The sequence below is a fragment of the Diabrotica undecimpunctata genome, chromosome 7, assembly GCF_040954645.1.
Source record: "Diabrotica undecimpunctata isolate CICGRU chromosome 7, icDiaUnde3, whole genome shotgun sequence".
Taxonomy (NCBI): Eukaryota; Metazoa; Arthropoda; class Insecta; order Coleoptera; family Chrysomelidae; genus Diabrotica; species Diabrotica undecimpunctata.
Genome location: NC_092809.1, coordinates 55,636,374 through 55,642,778, shown reverse-complemented (window position 1 = coordinate 55,642,778; position 6,405 = coordinate 55,636,374). Strand labels below are relative to the sequence as shown.

The window sequence follows — 6,405 nt, the reverse complement described above, 5'->3', positions numbered from 1 at the left end:
GTTTTTGCCTTGCAATTCTTAGAAGGCACAGATTAAAGCGGAATTCTTGAATTTGGTTTCGAAAATTAGTCTACGATTTTATTATCAGATGTCGCTACATTGCGTCTATACGAAGCCATGTTATAGTTGCTTCCTAAGACAGAGAAGAATTATTTCACGTTCAGAGCGCTTGCAAAAGCCGTTCTGATGATGCCTATTGGGCTGAAATACGTATAAACGGATGCGCAAGCTCCCTATACGTGAAATAAAATCTTAACTGTCTTTTCCTTGTTACAATATTAAACATTTACATCATATACATATAAATAACATTCAATTTTTAAGCTTAAGCATAAGAAAATGCCCTAAAAGGTAAAAAACTCTTGTGTATGCTTTTCGAACTAAGTTACTAACACAAAAAAAATTAATTAAACTTTACAAAACAACACAAACAATAAAAACAATGGAAAAATATCAATTTTTTTTTACTTGTGTATCGAACTTGTAACGATAAGACTACCAAAGAGAATTGAAATACTATTGTAAAAATAATACCTCAATCAACCATGGGAGCTTATCGTTTATACCTTGCCTAGCTCAGTATCTCAAGGGTGAGTTCGTCTTGTCTTAAACTAGGGATTGAACCTGAGTTCTCAGTTGATAGCAAATAAGACAAATTTTAACCAAACATATTTATTTAAATGAATAAAAAAACAATAATTAACCCTGCCAAAGCTTAACAGTTAATAAGTGTTACTTATTGCTTCGATGGGCTGCTTGTGTGTTCTAGCTGTTGGGTCCTCCAATTAGAAGTTGTGGCTTCTGGAGAGCTGCAGTCACACGTGGCTGTATGTCCAAATATGCCAATAAGACCAATAAAATTTCGATATGTCCAGTAAAACAATAAGTTGTCCAGTAAACTGTCCAGTGGACCAATAAAGTTTTGATATCTCCAATAAAAATAAACTGTCCAATAAACCCAAGAGAATTTGTAGACTATAAAAATGAATCTTATAATAATTTTTGCCTTCTTTTATAAATTTCAAAAAGAGGCAAAAAATAATCCCACTACAGAAAAGTTGTTTTGATACAAAGTGGGAGACTGAATGAAGTTAGCACAGATGTCATAGGATGTTGCTATAGATATCATGAAACTAGCTTGTCAGTCAACACGGAACAGAATAGTCTACCGAACAAAAGTGAGAGGGCGAATATTTATTCTATGGCACAGAAAGAGAGAAAAAAATAAAGACAGAGGAAGAAGAGAAAAACAGGGGGCGTCAACTATTTTTATAAATAAAAAAATAGTAAAAATTAAACTGAAGATAAAGAAATTAATAAATTAATAAAGAAATTAAAATGAAATAATTATTAAAATATAAATTAATAGAGATGTGACGTTTATAACGTTACAAACTTCTCTGTAGTTTCCAAAATAAAGTGTGGAAAGTTATGTGTAGAAGGTTTCATTGTTTTAGCCTAAAGAATGGATCAATTACTTTGTTACAACCTGTTTCCACAAATATGACTAAATGACTAAATTATTAAAATAAATTGAAAAAAAAAAAAAATATCAAAATTATATATCCCCTTTACTTTCAGAATCCGAGCTATCTTCAGGATTTATTATGATGGATTAAATATCAATATCAACTATATTTTGCTCTCGGACACACCAATTTTGAATAATTTCATGAGTATGCCTTACACATTTTTTCAAAATGTCTCCATTACATTGAATAAGCGCCTCTTAACACATATTTATAACAGCACTATCAGAATAGCCGTCGCTAATAATATGCTTATTGTAATGTGACAATAGTATGCAATTTGTCCAAATTCATTCAATAGCGTTGAATTCGCAATGATAAGGAGATAGTCTCAACACTTCATGACCATGCTCTCTTAGTAACTCATCAATAACATACATATTTTTTTTTTTTTTTTTCATTTTTGCAACTTGTAAGAATTTAGGTTTTGTAAATTTTGGGTCAAATTGGATGTTATTTGTTGTCAGCCAGGTAAAAATTTCATCTTTCTTTGAAGCAGTGGTAGGTTGCTTTTCTAAAAGTTCTTCTAAATTGGGAATTACTTGTATCCTTGTCCACTTAGTAAAAATGTCATTGTTCATTTCTCCATGGTAACCGATATGTTTAGACTTAGAACAAAACAATAAACTTGCTTCAGAAACAAATCCTTTAGAAGAACCAGCGTGAACAATTATGAAATGTTTACCATGAAAACCTTCTGGTTTACGTACACTTTTGCTACAAGTGTCTTGCCAGGAAGTTGTTTTATTTCCTTCTGAATAGATCCATGTCTCATCCAAAAAAATAAGTTCTCTTGGATGCACACTTTCCAGGTTTTCAAACTACTTACGAAAGAATTTTGTTCTTAAAGCAGAAATATTGGTTCGTTCGAATAATGACCTTCGATTGTCATCCTTTTTATATTTAAAACCTATATCTCTTAGTACAATGCTCAAGGATGTTTTTCTTATAGTAACAACTTTTTTTTCCTCTAATTCACATTTCAAACTTTGTAGACTAACATGCTTTTGTAGACTAACAAAAAAAAAACTAGTAATAATAGTGAAACTTTATTTTAGAAGTGTTAATTTTGATGTGAAACATTTATTGGCTGGAGTATAAATCTGATCGTTTTTATGTTGTACAATATCAACTTATACTTACTTTGAAGGTACATAATGTACACAGTGTTTCATATTGCCATTTCAGTTCCTTCAGGCAGAACAGTTGTCCTGCTTTTACGACGACATCTACTTTTGCCTGGACTTGAAAGGACAGGATTGCTTTCTCTTCGTTTTTTAATTGTACATACTGTACGCCGTAATATTTTCAAGGCAGTAGCTACCCTCTTCAATTAAAAACAATTTCATGATAGGTAAATTATTAAGCAACATACAATTCATTACAATACCTCTTGAACACAAGCCAAAGATGCCAATAAGGGTCCTCCGTTCCTTTTTTCCAACTCAAAATATTCATACAAATTCAGCACGAGTTGCTGGAATTGACAATTTAATGTATTTCTAGGCATATTCTAAAAGTAAAAACCATGAAAAAATATTTTGTTTGATATTTGTTTGATATTTATGACAACAAATAATGTTTTACATCGATCCGTTAGACAGAGTTTTAGCCAGATTCAAAAATGATACGTCAAATTAAAGGTAAGAAAATTTAACCGCAAAATTTATACTTACATCAACGAATCCAACACGAAGTGAACAGTTAGTCGTTATAACAACTCTTTTTGAGAAAATTTATAAACTCAAGGCACGAAAATGTAATGGAAAATTAAACAATATGAATATAATTTTTGTAAACACCACAACGCTGTGAAGTTGACAATATGCAAGTTCAATGATGAGAATTTATCACAGACTGTTGTTATATTACTACTGTCTTTGTCTGATGTATTATTCAATGTTGGACAAGCGGCTTAATTTCAACATTTTATATTCTGTGAGTAGAAATGAGACAAAATTTAAAAATAGTTCGTGAATAATTTCATACATGTGCAAATATACAGCGAACGAACAAAACATACAGTCTGTCCCAAACCCTTCTTTCAGTGCGTCACTAATTTTGACGTCATATAGGATTTTAAGAATGTCGAGAATTATTGCATGACATTTTAGTTAAATCTGACAGTTGAAGGATCGTAATCGGCTAAATATGAAAAAGTTATTTTTTGAAAATGTGGAGTAAAAACTTTAAGAATTCAAATTTTTTTTTAATTTACATATTAGAGGTCCCGTCCTGTATAAAAATTTTTATTGTGCATTATATTGGAACGACAGTTTGTCATATTTCTTATTCTATACACTCCAAGGAAAGTGCTTGATTAGCTAAGATTTATTTATGTATTTATTATTATTTATTACAAACACTATGGCTAAAATGTATAGTATTTAAACTACTAATATGAATATTTTTTAGAATAATTTAAAACTTACTTCACGAACTGCAGAAACTGGTAATAAAGTTGTCCCAGCCTCCTTTTCTAATTGAAAATAATTTAATAATTTTAATATTAGTCTTTGTTCATTCTCGGTATATCTCGGCATATTTAAAATATTTTTATGATAATAAATACAAAATTCAATTTTCACTGTAAAATGTCTAAAAATACTATCCTGGAATGACAATTATCATTTTATCATTGTCAAAGTACTGTCACTATCGAGATCATCTGCGTCAAATTATATTTATGCGCATCATTGATTGGATATCTATTTAGCGTATTCTAAACTCCGACCAATTATATATCCGTAAGTAGAATTTGCTTTAATATGCAAATACCCGTGAACGAAATATAATTTTCTAAGTTCTATGTATAATAATCACAGACTCACGTTTTTTCTGTCACTTCTAGCTTAATGCGTTAGAGAGAATTCGATAAACTGTGACGCACTGAAAGAAGGGTTTGGGATGAACTGTACCTTTGAAGTTTGTGTCGATCTCATCGTTGTAACGTTAGCCAATATGGCGCTTATAAGAGATATATGTATGCCATTAATGAAACAAAAATTAGAATTAAAAATTGTCGTTAATGCCAAAAAATCAAATTATGAAATTATGAAGATTTTCATTAATGAACATTATGAAGAAAAGCATAATTTATCTTTTTTTAGTACATGAATTCCAATATTAAAATATGTTCTAATAAAAATATAAGTTGCAGAAATTTAGTTTTTTTTTATTATAAGTAAGTTCTTGTTTTTATTTCAAGGAGAATTTTGATACATTCTACAAACATTGTTAAGACTCTTATCGGTTGGTAAATATTTTTTTGAGCTTGAACTTCTACAATATGTATTGTGATGGAACGAGTGGCAACGCGTTAAAAAACTACTTAAATTCCTATTTTGTCATAAGAGACTTTATTATAGGGTATATGACGACCTCTTTCATCTAAAGTCAAGAATTTATTTTCTTCTTTGTTGGCTAAAACAATTCTTTATGGCCTATCAGTTACAGCTAAAGTATTGATTCAAAATTATTTGCAAACGTTCATTCTAATATTTTTTTTTTCAAAAAATAAAAAAAATCACAATAGTTCTAAATTCATCAGGCCTGTGGGACGAAATTGGTATCGATCAGGGGCAAATCTGATAATATTTTTTCTGAAGAAATCTTAAATTAGTGCTTTCTTTTTAGAAAAAAACGGTTAGAAATTATATAAGAAAACTTGGTGCCCATCCATATAAGCACTATGACGAAGTAAAGACGGAAAATGTCCTTCAGAAAGTTCAATATGTGGCGAGTGGAGATTTCCCCTTGACTTGCGAGATATAAAATATTTAGCAAAGAGTATTTTGGATGCCCAATTTTAACAACTGCCTCTTAAAAAAAAACAATTTACCTGGAACTGACTGATAATATTCATTACTGAGATGGCATAAAGTGAGAAATTACCCAAAAAGTTGCAACCAATATTAAAAACCTAGAGCTAATATTTCAAAAGAAACTTTAGTTGCCTACTTCGAGAATCAGCTTAGAGAATTAGAAAATATTCTACCTAATAACATATTCAAATACGACGAGACCAATGTAAAAGATGGAACTCTAAAAATAAGAAAATAATATTTTAACGAGGCACCAAATGTCCTTTCGCAAAAGCAGAAACAATGTGGTTACAATAGACTGAAAATGGTCCAAATGGATCATTTTGCTGTACTGACAGATGCTGCTTTGTAGGTTCTTGATATCATTGCACCCATCATGAATGGATAAATTCACAGACAATTACGGATTGGTTTACTTTGACCCTTTTACCACATGCAAAACGTCTTGAAGGGCGAAAAACCATCATAGGAGATAACATTTTCTCACATTTTACTGATGAGGTGATACCTTTGTGCGAACAAAACAATGTGGGAATAATGTGTTTGGTTAAAAATTCAACACCTTTGACCCAACCACTTGATGTCGGTTTTTTCCGTCCCTTTCAGATGGCTTGGAGGGAAACTCTTACTGATGGTTTTGAAAAAACTAGCACCCCACAATAATCACAATAGATAAGAAAGATTTTTCAAACTTGTTAAACACTGCCGTTCAGGACAAGGACAAAAAAAAAACAAAAACAGCGGAAAAAAACAGCGCTATAACAAGAAATTTTTGTTTCCTTTTTTGCAGTCACGGGAATTTACCCTTTCTCTTCCGAGAAAGTTTTAAATAAGTTACCTAGAGAAGATAAGGAAATAGATGGCCAAATCGACAACCTTTAGGTTGTCTCTAAAGGAGAAAAGATATTTTTAGCTGTACCATCCAGGCGAAATATTAAGCGAACCAAACTAAATGTCGAGCCAGGAAAAAGTGTTGTAGCTCAGCAACCTGAAACTGAAAGCGACAGTGAAAAAGAGCCACCAAGTGAAATCGAAACAGGAAGTGAAACGTG

At 31.1% G+C, this 6,405-nt stretch overlaps 1 long non-coding RNA gene across 1 annotated transcript; it reads right to left on the bottom strand.

Moving 5' to 3' along the window:
• Nucleotides 1-2,578: 2,578 nt before the first annotated feature.
• LOC140446767 (uncharacterized) lies at nucleotides 2,579-3,461 on the bottom strand. Its single transcript, XR_011951494.1, has 3 exons — nucleotides 3,206-3,461; nucleotides 2,920-3,042; nucleotides 2,579-2,856 (listed from the first exon to the last, which is right to left on the bottom strand). It is a non-coding gene; the product is annotated as an uncharacterized lncRNA (long non-coding RNA).
• Nucleotides 3,462-6,405: the final 2,944 nt, after the last annotated feature.